Genomic DNA, 14,418 nt, shown 5'->3' with positions numbered 1-14,418 from the left:
GTAGCTAGCTAGTCTATCCTGCTTCTCCCTTTGGAGCTTTTTAGGTTTGATCATGGTCAGGATCCCTTGTTGCTATAAACTTTAAACTGAGTTCATAACTTCTGGGCATCATATCAGACTCAAAACTAACCACAGCAAAACAATTTAATGATTTCACTGAATTACAGCTGAGCTTCTTCAACTCTAGCTATCACATCAGCTTCCAAGAAAATGTAACTACCTGGAAAGTTTGCACGGGTGACAACACAGCAACAAGCTGTTTTCAAGCTAGGAGGCAAAGAAACATTACGATGAAAGTCAAAAATTCAAATCATTGCTAGTGTTTAATGATCTGTGACTTAAAAACAGCTTGACAAACTTTTGACAAATTTTGCAGAAACATCTTAATTTGTTCTCAGTGTGAATCTGCCAATTTTCTGACCAAACTAATTTTCTTAACCAATATTATAAGGAGACTAAAATAGGTCTTTATTGACAAGTTATAATTTTTGTACTAAAGCTCAGTGCCAATGTTCCAGAGATACTGAACCAAATTCTCTGCTCGTGTAACTCCATTCAAGTCAGTGGTGTTACACCAGCGGAGAGTTTAGCCCAATATCTGAGAACATTGGCTCTGCGATCTAGTTGAGTTATGCCAACAGAGAATTCAGCCTAGCATCCCTTCTATGCATGGGTTTTATCCAGGGAGAGCATTTCTAATAATAGTGGGCCTAATTCTGCCCTCAGTTCCATAAGTGCAACACCTACTGAAGTCAATGGAAGTTGGACCCAAAATTCAGTCTGTTATGTTTTATAGAACCTTATTTTTACAACACTCAAATCTGGAAGCTAAGCATCATAGTTAGATCCTTTAAAACAGCCGCAATTAACTACTTTCCTCTTCAGAAAGCTTTTAAGCAACTTTTAACTTGCTAAGTCTTATTATTGCCTGTTGAGTGCCAGCAGTGCGTGGGACTCCCAGCTGAAATGGTGGGCCACAAAGGAGCTGCTCACAGCTTAATCACAAGGCCAAATCTATGCCAGCACAGCCCTGGAATAGCTTAGCACAGAGTTAGGCCAACGCTACACCCATTTGAAAATCCCCACTATACATTTTCCAGAACTTTAGGATAATTTTATTGTCCCACTTCAGTGAGGCAGGACGTGATGCTTATAGGCTGGGATTTCCAAACATGCTCAGCATTGGTCAGCCTGCTCCTGGTGAAGTCAAGGGGAGCTTTATTATTTACTGCAATAAAAGCAGAGTTAAAAGAAAGCTCAGTGCTTTGGCAAAGTCCATGGCAGATGAGGTTTGTTTATATATATATATAAAAAACCACCTGATCCTGCCTCTCTGAAGTGGGATGACTTGTGTGAATAAACACGATGACAGATATGGCAATTTCCTGCAAAACCCTTAAAAACCCTAAATGAATTATCTTTGGAGTCCACAGTATTAAATGCAAAGGTTATGTATTATTGTGAGCCTGGATGATCAAAGAATTGTGAACAATTCAAAGTGAACAATCTGGGAGACAAGAATGACCTTTGGGATAATACGTATGAAGTAGATTTCCTGGGAAATATCTTGGGGGGAGGTGAATGGAAATTCCTCTTCCCCCTACTGCCGGCACCTCCGATGCTGCAAAAACCCAGTCCTTGGAAGTCAGCCCTGAAGAGAGGGCAATTGTCTGCTGATTACCTATTCTCAGGGTCCCAAGATCAAAGGCCCATCCTGTATAGAAGAGGTGCTCACAGATCCATGGGGGTGCTTGTTCTGAGTTAACTGCTGTTATGAACTTGTAGCCAAGGAAAACCCCGTTGGTAGGGTTTGAAGGATTGATCACTGCTAGAGGCCTGGTTGGGGTTTGAGTGATCTCTAGTAAGCTTATTAGCATGTGTGTAGGATCTTTTATTTATTGTTTTTAATATGTTTTCCTCTGTAATGGTACCACCTTAAGAATAAAATGTACTTGCTTATAAAGGGCTATGTGGTAACCTCGAACGGTGGGCAATTATGCTGTTTATAGCCACTGAGGAGAAAGCAAAGCAGGCCTGTTTGACAGTCTGACTTGCTGAGAATATCACAGAATGGGCCAGGAACAGTGCAACGTGGAAAAAAACCCAGTCAGGAGGAAGCGAGTCACAGGTCTCCACCCAAAAGAGATGATGGCTGAGAAGCCGAGAATGGGCTCCCTTTGCCGGACCAAAAGGGGGAAATTCAGGTGCATTTGCCCTGAACTGTGAGAAGGGCTGCTTGCATGTGTGTGCAATCAGGCCCCAAAGGATGAGGACATAGGTATGCTTTCTTGTGCTTTCTTGCAATAACATAGCCTGCTCTGCTGCCATTTCAACTACCTTGGATCCCATTACTTTCACAAAGGAATAAAGCTGTATGCTCCTCCCTTCTTCAAGACTTTGTTTTAGATGAACACCATTAAAATCACTATCTGATAAAGTAATCCGCTCGTTTAAAAGAATAAAAGCCCAATGTACTAAAAGGTGGCTTATAATTATTGCCTAAGCTATTAAAGGAATGAACCTGCTGTAGCCCAATTACACCTTCCCTATATACAATGGCATAGCCCTTAACCAATTCCTCAACAAAGGAATAAACCTGTCATGAAAGAAAAATTTATTGTTCATCAAAGCTATGTATTCAGGAAGTAGTACTCGTGTCAGGGTCATGCTGGCAGTAACTCAGTGTGCAATTAAAGAGAATTAGAGAGAGTCTTGTAGATTTTCCATTCTCTTTGTTGAGCTATAAAATGTGCATTTGAATCACTAACTTTCATCAACAAAAGCTCATTCAATGGAAAATGAGAGTGTTAAAGTATATTTGGTAAACAGAAAGAATACAGCAATTGTGTATAATCTCAACCCCTCAACATAGGGTCCATTCTTGCTCTGAATTGCACCAGCAGAAACCCAAAGTAGCTGCATTGACTTCAACAGGTTTACTCCAGATTTACACCGATGTAACTGGCAGCAGAATTTGGGCTATTCACAGTAAGAAATAGTCACGGGCAAGGTTCAGCATCCACCTATAATTCTGTTTGTAGGTCAACGAAGAAACTGGGAGGTGAAATAGTTCTAATGATTTTCAGCTATAAGGAGTATTCCCCAACCAATCTTTGCCAAAAAAAAAAAAAAGACTGAAATAGAAAGGGTTATATCGCAGGCTCCGGGTTAGCTGAGCTCCAAGTGAAGATCACTGGGAAAAAAGGGTCATAGAGTAGGCTTAAATATTGATTGGATGCACGGTCTCATTCTGAAAAGTTTAAGCTGCATATTCTCTTGAGCTTTTCCAATTAATTACTAAACCCTTTTCTACCAGCTCTCCCAGGCTATTCAGGCAATAGCATTTCTTGCTAACTACTCATATAATCAAGCAGTAATTAGCATGATTTCCTTTGGAGAAAAATTAAAAGTGACCCAATGACATAATGATACACAGTACACATTTTATGATGGAAAGAAACACAGCAAGCTCAAGAACTGCCATTTCCAAAATGAACAACGCTTTCCCCTTTGTGTGTTTTGGTGAAGATCAGTAGAACAATTGCTGCAGATAAATATGACTCCTGACTTATTTAACAATCATTTAAAGGACAGCAGGTTCTGCTTCTGAGCAATTAGCTAGATAGAGGCATGATCAGAAACCATATTGCTGCAGAGCAGAGAAAGTGAAGCTAGTTATAATTCTGATGTTCCACAACAGGGGGAAAAAATTGCCATATAATTAAGCTTCCCTGAGCTTTTATGGAAATATTTATGAAATGAGAACACCTTTTAAATAAATCATAGGTCTGTTTTATTATTCTAAAAATGTTGCATTGACAAAATATTCACTGAGCCTTGATTACTAGCCTTGTCCTGTGATTCAGTGACAGCAAACAGAGAGTCAGGAACTCAGACTCTTAGTCAGCTGACGGGTAAATCGCACAGTACATTTTCCACCTCGCCCCATATAGGTTTCCTTACATGGACCCCCTATTGTCTCCTCCTTATACACAGGTGGATCCAGAGTGAATGGAGTGGGGGAGCCCTCCTTCTGCAGTATCCTCTTCCCTTGCTCTGATCCCACAAGGGCTTTCACATACAGTGTGCAGTAATGGTCACCCAGTCTTACAAAGGATGTTGCAAAGCTAGAGGTGAGGTTCAAAGAGGGGCAACAAGAATGATCAGCGGCCTGCAAACACTGTCATAAGAGGAGAGATTGTAAAGATATGGGTAGTTTAGGAAGGAGACAACTAAGAGGGGACACAAAAGTATGGGCAGCAGGTAATGCAGGTGTAAGCTGCTCTACATCAAGAAGGCATGGTTGTCCCTGCCCACACAAGTCTTGGGTTGGACTGGCCCCTGTCAGTAGTACATGATGAGGGGCCCTGCTCAGATTACTGAAGGAAGGCCAACAATGGACCCAGCGGATGAGGGCCAAGTTCCCCAATGGTGGTGAAGGTGGATGAGCAATGACTGTAGATGTGTGGACCACATAGGGCAGAAGAAGAGCTAGATCACCATAACAGCCATCCATGCCCTCAGAAACCAACAATATCTGGAGGAAGAGTTCCTGGGAAGGGGGATGGTGTCCCCAAAAATAAAACCCCTATGTCTCCTCAGTCCCAAGGAAGCAGAGTGAAACAAATGGTCAACAGAAGTGATAACCGTGACAACAGCACCAGGCTTAAAGCCCTGCTATTATTGACTCCAGGATGAAGTGCGTCACCCAAATCCTGCTCAGGGAGTTCCCAGCCCCAATGACTCCAACTTCTTGGCTGTCCAAACCAGACCTTATAGGCATGTTCCATGTGACCATAGAATGTGTTTACACTGAACACTTAGCTGACTTGGACTAAGGGGCTGTTTAATTGCAGTGGAGATGTTCGGGCTCAGACTGGAGCTCAACCGCCCCACTCACGGGGTTCCAGAGCTTGTGCTCCAGCCCGAGCCTGAACATCTACCTTGCAATTAAACAGCTACTTAGCCATAGCCCACGAGCCTGAATCAGCTGGCACTGGCCAGCTGCAGGTGTCTAATTACAGTGTAGACATACCCACAAAGGCTTGTCTGCCATAAAGCAATCAAGTTATTGTTGAAGGCATAACCTTCCTCCACACTGGTGGTCCACACCTAACTCAAGGTGTGGCATTTGTCATTTAGACAAATTCTAGCCTGGACTCCAACCATATGGAATCATATTTTTCCACACTTACTCTATGCTCAGCTCCAACATTGTTGTGGACACTTATTTGTCATTGTGGCCTATGCACCAATAGAAGACGTGTCACCTGAGGAAAAGGACACGTTCTACCACCAGCTAGCAGCAAAAAAAATCCAGTCAGCTCTTCCACATGACGTGCTGCTAGAGCTTGGATATTTCAGTGCCATGACCGGCTGCAGTCAAACTGGATTTGAAACCATGATAGGTCCCTTTGGTTCAGGTTCCTCCAATGACAACACCACCCAAAATTTGACATTGTGTGCCATTGAGGGCTTGTCGGTTATGGGCTCCTAGTTTAGGTGCCTTAACAATCATCGCTTGAGCTGGGTTTCAAACAATGGAAGTGAGATGCAGGAAGTTAACCACATCCTCATCAGAAATTGACCACAGTGAAATCCCACCCGGTCTTCATCAACACAGAAGCACCAGCAAGCTCAGACCATAGACTAGTTGTTGCTCATCTCTCACTACATTTTCCAACTTCCTGCAAGCTGGATGCCCACCAACAGTACAGTGTCCAGTATCTCTCTGAGGATCCTGTTGAAGCTGTGAAATACACATAGGCCGTCAAGGATTACATACATAAGCCCCGTATCCTCTTGGATGACATGGAGATCACCTGGAGTGGCATACATAACACTATATCACATATCACTGCTGGAACAATCAACTTCAGATGGTCGTGCAAGAAACCTGGACTTTCTAAAGATGTCTTTGCTATATTAACAAAAACGGCAGAAGCATGCAAGCATTGAGATATTCAAGAACATAAATGGCTGAAAGGCTTCTTTCAGGCCATGCCAAATGTGACCATGAGATCAATATCAACTGGCTGATGGAGCAGAAGACAGCCTAAAATACAAGAATCTGCATCCTGCCTACAGAGCCATCTGACTGGCAGCCATAAACAGCCTTCTAAGATCCCCATCGTGAAACCAGACAGGTCTCCCTGCTTATCAATGGACTTGGTCCTGAATAGATGGAAAACACATCTGAAAGCATACTGAACCACACACTTCCTGATGCCTGTCCAGAGCCACGTGACCTGGCAAATTTTGTGCCTACTCACCAAGGGATGAACACTGATCCTCTGTCACTAAAGTAAGTACCAAAGGTCATCCAAAAATTTACGGAACCTGATGGTATTCCATCTGAGCTGCTCAAAAGTGCCTTGGAACCAGTAAACATCAGTCTGTATCAATTGTTCATAAAAGCGTGGGCCTCGGGCCAAGTACCAGCATCATAGTTCCCTGTACAAGGGTAAAGGATCTTGTACTGAGTGTGGCAACTGCAGGCCAACCTCATTGTTATCAGTCCCTGGAAAGGTGTTTGTTCATGTTCTGCTTGATAGGATGCAGCTGCTCCTTAATAGACATCATCATCCACTACAATCAGGTTTCACTGTTAGGCAGTCGACAATGGACACTATTCTTACCCTCCAGCTTCTGGTTGACCTGCACCAAGAATTTAACTGCCCGCTTCATGTGGTTCATATTTTGAACATCAAAGTGCTTTGGATTCAGTTCACAGGTCAGCACTTTGGCTTGCACTGAAAGGAGTTGGCGTTCCAGATGTTCTGCTAAATCTGGTGCACAATCTGGACACCAGTACTGGTGTGAGAGTGCACATTGGTTCACAGTTTTCACTGCCTTACTACACAACTTCAGGTGTGTGGCAGGAATGCATTCTTGTCCCAGCACTATTCTGTCAAATGATTGGCTGGATATTAGGATTTGCTGCTTCACATATCACATATCAGAATCACGGTGGGTCAAGAAGTGATTATCCACTAAGACTATGCCGATGATGCTGTCTTGCTTATGAAGAAGTCAGAGAATTTCAGCCTCACCCTTCAAGGTCTTCAAGATGCCTCCCACATTATGGAGTTGAACGTCTTGTGGCAGGAGACCAAGGTACAGAACCTCAGAACTGGGCCACCAGATCCGCCAGTGCAGGTGGGATCAAGTATCGTGAAGAGTGCTGACGAGTTCATCTACCTGGGCTGCAAGCAGAGTTCAAAAGGTTGCAGCAAACTGGACATTCTTCAATTAACTTCAACTCCTCCATGAAGTCCATGTCTCACTTATAGATGCAAAAACATCTTTACGCTGAGACAAAATTCAGAATCTATCAAACATGTCACCTGGATGGATGCAAACACCCCACCACACCCTGCTCTCAAACTCTCCATCAACGTGTAAAGGGGCACATACTCGGATCCTACCTAGGATTGCCTGCAGGCTGCCCCAGAGATTCGTGGACTTGCAGGATTGAGCCCGATCTCAGAATTTCACTACATGATGCCTGGTGTGCTGCCGTCAATCATGGTTTCTCTGGCTGGCACAACGGTCCTCAGAACTATGCATGTTTGATAATGGTGATAATAAAAGTATATAAAATAATAGAGAAGTTAGCTAAGGAGCTTCCATTCTCCCTGTCACAAAACACCAGAACAAGGGAACAGTCAGTGAATTTGAAAGGTGGCAAATTCAAAACTAACATGAAATACTTTTTCACACAATGTGTAGACTGTGGAATTCACTGCCACAATATCTCATTGAGGTCAATATGCAGAAAGGGATTGGACATTTATATGGGTACCAAGAGTATTGAGAGCTGTCATAATTAATGATAACAACAATTTTGGAAGGGGTATTAAACCTTGTGCTTCAGGGCTTAAGACAATCTCTGACTGTTACAGCTTAGGCTGAGACCTAACATGGTAGGCAGATTGTCCCACATTTGCCTACTGTGGGGTTCTTACATCTTCCTCTGAGCATGGGAGACAGGAAACTGGACCAGATGACCCTTGAATCTGACTCAGTATGGCAATTCTTATATTCCTGTGGTCACAACCAATCATTCAGTACCAGCAGTGCTGAGGCTGTCAGGCTGCATCCAGGAGGTGGCCTCAAAGAGGCATGTAGTGCAGCTCAGGGCAAGATACATAGTCAGCTTTGTGTCAAAGGAAGGAGGCCTTTATTTGAATTGTGAAATCTATTGTATTAATTATTAGGTTATATTAGACATTAATTTATAAGCTTTATAAATATGTTCTGTGAGAGACCAAAGGGAAGGGGGGGGCTATGGGGATTGTTCAAAAAAACTAACCCACAGAAGGGAATGAAGGGATGGGCTGGGCTGGAGGTGCATGCCAGACAAATAATAGGCTCAGGCATGGGGGACTGGGTGTTGGGTAGGAGTTGGGGATCACCAGTTGTTTACAACCCCTTGATAAAGAGGCAAGAAATCATAGGCAAGGGGAACTAAAGAGGACCTGTCTCTCCTGACAGTTTCATTTCTGCCTTGCTAATGGGCCTACTTTAGAAAGAAGGGAGTTAAAATAAAGATTTATCTTTGTATTCTGATGGAAACGTGGAAGAAATGTAGACCACCTTTTAGTCAGGGGAACGCTTTCCTTTCTACTGCTAGTAAAATGCAATAATAATCTCCCTAAAGGGCGTAGAGGAAAGTCATCAATGCACACTGTTCCCCTTTGAGTTCTCATCATCTCTGTCTGTCTCCTGCCAGAAATCATCTGAAATCACCTTGACTCATTAAAAACTAATCTAATTAGGAATCAGAATATATTTTTTTTTAAAAGAAATATTTTCATTAACTCTGAAATATTGTGTCCCATGGATCTAAGATACTTTGTGGGTCCTGGAACCCCTTTGGTACATAACTGAAACAGAATTATTTTATAAAGATAATCAAGGACCGCGAGAATTTTATTTTATTTTACCATTTCATTGTTTTCCCTACTGACCTCAGATGCTGACGTACCTAAAGGCACAGAACAATCACTTCAGTAATGTTTGCCTGATTATTGCATAAAGAGAGATGTTTGTTGTGTGTTTTGAAATGACAGCGTGGTGATAAAACAAGCATTCTCTTGGCTCAAGGATAACGGCAGCCACAATCCTACTCAACAGAGTAACCACAGTTCCCCTAACCACAGGGTTTATAACCACAGCCCTGCACATACATTATGTACAGAACTCTGAACAAACCCATCTTCAAGGCTATTACAGCCTGTGTGAGCATATAATCCATTACACTGGAGCTCTGGAAAGTTATCTGTTAGATATTAACAATTGCCTTCAAGCAGAGGGTGAAAATCAGCCCACTGCAAGAGCCAGAATAACAGTCTCTGTAGCACTCAAGTCCCTACCAGAGGGCTTAAATTCTCCATCAGACCTTTGCATTAATTGCAAAATGAATTGATTACTGAGTACCTTTCTTTTGCTGCTTTCTTTCCATGCATTGCGCTCAAAGCACTTGATAGGCATTACTGGATTAATTCTGGATGCCCACCTGAGGCGTTTCTGTTTGTCTGGTTGGCTGTCTGGCTGTCCATCTGTCTAGATATTTACAGTGTACTGATCATTATGCTTGCACCTTCACCATGGTGTCCGAGTGCCTATGCCTGATCAGGTTAATGAAAGAAGGAATGAGTGAGTGGAATGTGTAGTGACTATTAGAACTTATGTAAAATTAAAGCTCTCATGGAATCAGCAAGAATGATATCTCTTACTATTTACCACACACATGCACCAATATTCCCCAAAACCACATATTACAAATTCACCAGATCTTCAAATATGTAAAAATCCCTTTGCACTATTCAAAAACGAAGTAGTGTTTAGGCTAACATTCCCCCTCTCAGGAAAACACATTCCAATGTCTTAGTTATTTACCCCAATTGTGAGATGGGGAAACTGAGGCACAAACTTGTTAAGTGTGTGACACTCCCCCCCAAGTGGCAACTAGCAAAGGGGTCACTGTTCCATAACAGCAACTCCTATCAGGCCTGACAAACTCACTACACCTAATACACTGCTTTCATAATATTTATCTATAAAGAGTGTCATGTACGCTCTAAAATGAAAGCCAGGATCACACTGGTCATTAATATTGCTGTGAAATGTATGTACTGGCACTATAGAAGGAGTTGTGTATGTATATTGGAAAATATGTTTTAACATCTCAATCAAAGCAGGGTTGACAGGTTTTTGCCAGATAAAGGATGTATGTTCACCTGTGTGCCTCAGTTCACATCTAACTTAAGCCTTGTAAGCCAACACAATGGAAGCCCCTGTGACCATGTGCCTGGGATGGACCACACTGAGAATGCCACACTCAGGGCAGACTGCAAGAAATAGGGCAGACAATTCCCAAAGCAGGTGGTTTAGTCTATAATTAGATTCACCAAGCCAATAACAAAAGAGCTTCTGCAGTACCACACTGGTTAACCAGAAGCCAAACACAGTCCCCTTTGGGCATTCCAGCCCTTGGCTCCCATCCAGACAACCAAGTCTAATATAGTGAGAGGTTATTGAAAACCCATTTTACCATATATGAGACTCTTACTAATCCCAAAGGATCAGCTACTTATCCCCTGGTCAATATGAACCTCAGATCTTACCCAAGTATCACGCTGTCAGCCAGTTCTTATTAAACTAACTAAAGATTTATTAATAAAAGAAAAGAAGAGTTATAAATGGTTAATACTGTAGATCATATACGTACAAGTGATTGCAAAGTCCTTAGATCAGGTTTGTTAGCAATGATGGAATAAACTGCTGACTTGCAAAACTGTCTCTGGTAACTACCAAAAGGCTGAAAGGTCCTCAGTCCATAGTTTAAGAGGCTCTTTTTAATTGTAAATCCACAGTCCAGAGAATTAGAGCAGGAAAGAGGCAAAATGGAGGTGTCTCAGGGGTCCTTTATATCCTTTGCCATGTGCCTGGAAATTTACTGTCCCAAACAAAGCCCACAGCCCCTGTGCATGGAAATTTACTGGCCCAAGATGGAGTCACATGAGCATATCGTATGTACTTACATGGTTTGCTGACTCACAGGTCATGGATCCTTTCTGTCTGAGGGATCCACAGGAAGAGTTATCTGGACAGGATGAGTTTCTTCATTGGCCCCTTCTGAGCGTGGAGTATCCTTAATGGGCCATCAACATGTAGCTGTCTAGCCTTGATGTAAATCTATCAGGAGGGTACCCTCAGGAACAAAACACATGCTGGAGATATACATACATAGCCAATATTCATAATTTTAGACACAAAGATGATACATACATATACACAGGATACTCATACTTAGCAATTCATAACTTTTCTAATAATACCTTACATGACATACTTTGTACAAGATTCATGGAAATTGTGTGACAGTGGTAACAACAGTGATATAAATGGTTACCTTTCTTATACACAGCATCACTGCCCCATTTGCACAGGAAGTCAACATGAGGATGTGAAGGCAACATGGAGTCTGCACACCAGGGAATAAATTGGTGGGGGGGAGAGGCAGTCATCCTGACTTGAGAGGCAAAACAATGAATTTTGGGGCTATAAGAAAAAGGCAAAAGGACACCTCTTTATCCTTCACCAAAGAAGCAAAAAGGACAGCGCTTTTTGCATTCATGAAAGAAGGCTCCCAGACATGTTTGTTGGCAATGCGGGGAGATTGCTTTAGGTGATCTAAAGTACTTTAGATGAGGGGTTAGCCAGTTAAAGGGAGGCTTAGATTCTAGGAGGTGTGTTATACTCTTTGTTTTATAGGTAACCATTTCTGTTTTTATCATGAGCCTTACTCACTATCTCTTAAATCTTAGCCTTTGATTTTCACTGTAAATGTATCTCAGTGCTGTGATGTTATATAGGGGCAGGTCCTCAGCTGAATCCAATAAACTGGTGTGTGCACTGTTGGTTTGGGGAAAGCTTCCCTGGTCATTTCTGTGAGTGTCTAGTGGTTAAAGGCTGGCTGCTGCACAGAGTGGTCTGAGGAATCAGGGGTTGGTGTGTTCCTATCAGTAGCAAGGTCAGCAGAGGCCTGGCATTACGTGTGTTACCAGAGGCTGTTGGCATTAGGTAGCTGGGCTATAACAGGCACGGACAAGGCTGCTTCATGCTAAGGGCAGGTAATGGTGAGGTGCCTCACAACCCTGGGGAGCATCACAAAGTGACTTTGCCATGGTCACTCAGGGAGTCTCTGTGTCAGAGGTGAGGACAGAACCCCACGAGTGCTGCTTAGCACACCACATATGATCTCCACCCCCACACTTCTCTCTGCTCCTTCTACCATGTGCTTGGTTTCCTTCACTTGTTGTCTCTCAATTGTAAGCTCTTTGGGTCTTTTGAAACATCTTTTTATTATATGTGTGTACCGTGCCTAGCACAGTGAGCCCCTGAGCCCTGACAGGGTCCTCTTTGTGCCAACGCAGTACAAATAACTAATGCAGAAAGAGACAACAGCTGCTTTCTGACTCGCCCTGCATTTCAGCCACAAGACCATCCCTTCTCACCCCTTTCCCCATCATATGTGTTAGCTGCACTCCAAGGCTCCATTCCGACAATCAGATCTGCATGGGCGGACCTTTGTAGGGAGACAGGGTGACATCCAGGCTCCACTGAGGCCAGCAGGAGTTTTGCCATCGCCTTCAATACAGCCAAGATTTCACCCACGGAGCCCAATTGACTTTGAACAAAATGTTAACAGAATTATATTGAAAAAGTAACCAAAGAAATCTGATGATCAGTGTAATGGTGCAGATGCAGTGGAGCTGAAAGTGTAATAATAGTGAATGCAAACCTCATACTCAAATCAAGAATGACAATTGGCCAGCCACACAGCTGGTGTAATTAAGCTTAACTATTGACATCAAAGGAGCTAGGCTACTTACACCAGTCAAGGATCTGACCCAACGTTACACAGAACATAAAACTAGTCTGCATTTACTCTGTAACCTGCCCTTGCAAAATTACATTCACCTAGTGTGAGTAATTTTATTTGACCAGTAAACACATTTCTTCACCATTATTATCAATCATCATAGCAAATGGTACCTGAGTAGGTAGTGTAGCTGGGTTGGCAAACTTTCAGGAAATTTTAGCAAGGCTGCTTTATTCTCAGGAGTACAATTTTTTTAAAGTAAGAGTTACATAAATTGTAACAGAGATCAATAACTTTATCCATCCAGATTCTCATTAACAAATGACACCTGGTGCTCTCCGGTCCTTCTGTTCTCTAGCTAATGATCCCCAATTTTATAGCAGAAATAATTGGCTACAGGAAGTGTCCATGTTAAAGTAAAACATGCACATGTGTAATCAAAATATAAAACATACAACTTCTTAAATGGAATGTAACCATAGGGAAGAAGTAGTAAAATAAACTTTAAGATATATAATGACAAAAACTGTCCCAGCAGTTTACCCACCAATGCTCACTCTATAAAAAGTTCAATAAACTCTTTTAAGACATTGGAAAATGTCTTCATTAACTCTGACATGCTAGAAAGGTCATCTAACACAAGAGAGGTTTCTAGTGTATCAATGAATAACATCTTTATTTTGGACCCATGAATAACAAACGTGATTTTTTTCCCCCACACGCAGAAAATATGGCTCACGCCTCATTAGCATTTGGGATTTCTTAGTTTCCAAAGTAAAGAAGTGATTTTCTTCAAGCTCAGGTTCCAACTTCTTGCTTCTGAAACTTTGTAAGATGATATCCATCTAGTTGCTAGTCACCAAGAGGCCTTTTATTAAGTAGTTAAAGGTTCATACATAAGGCCCTATTTGAATCGCGGAATGATTACCAAATAATTGAGGCTGAGTTGTGGACAAGACATGAAAAATCATGGAAAAGTAATAATGGACCTTTATTAATTGTGACTGACAGCAAGAGCCCCAACCACCCCAGAGCTGACAGCAGAAGCCCCGGGAACCCCACGCATGGCAGGGCTGACAGCCGAAGCCCCGTGCATGGCAGGGCTTACAGACAGAGCTAATTAAAATCAAAATTACGGTGGAAGCCTAATATTGCAGGATCTGCAATATCGTGAATTAAGTATTATTTATACAGCAATTAAATACAAGCTGAAATAATTGTTACATCAAGTACTTACAGTACAAATCGGGACTCCGGTTGCCCAAGGCCTTCACTAGAAGGTGGCAGGGCAAACCACAATTGCAGCTGAAGTGCTAGGGGGAAGAAGCGCTTCAACATTTCATACCTTGGGCCAGAATCTCACCTCAATGTGTGTATGTGCCCCTCCACTCACTTGTGTGAATGGCCTCTAGTCTGTGTGGCAAGAAAGAAGCCAGGGATCCTGCAAATAGCCTTCTGCTGTGGTTTCATGCAAAAGCAGCTGCACTTGGGAGTGAGGCATTTGGAGTGGGAAAGGTGGGAGCCGT

The sequence above is a fragment of the Emys orbicularis genome, chromosome 2 (genome assembly GCF_028017835.1).
Source record: "Emys orbicularis isolate rEmyOrb1 chromosome 2, rEmyOrb1.hap1, whole genome shotgun sequence".
In the NCBI taxonomy this organism is placed as follows: Eukaryota; Metazoa; Chordata; order Testudines; family Emydidae; genus Emys; species Emys orbicularis.
The sequence above is the reverse complement of the archived record's forward strand: the minus strand, read 5'-3'. Positions refer to the sequence as shown.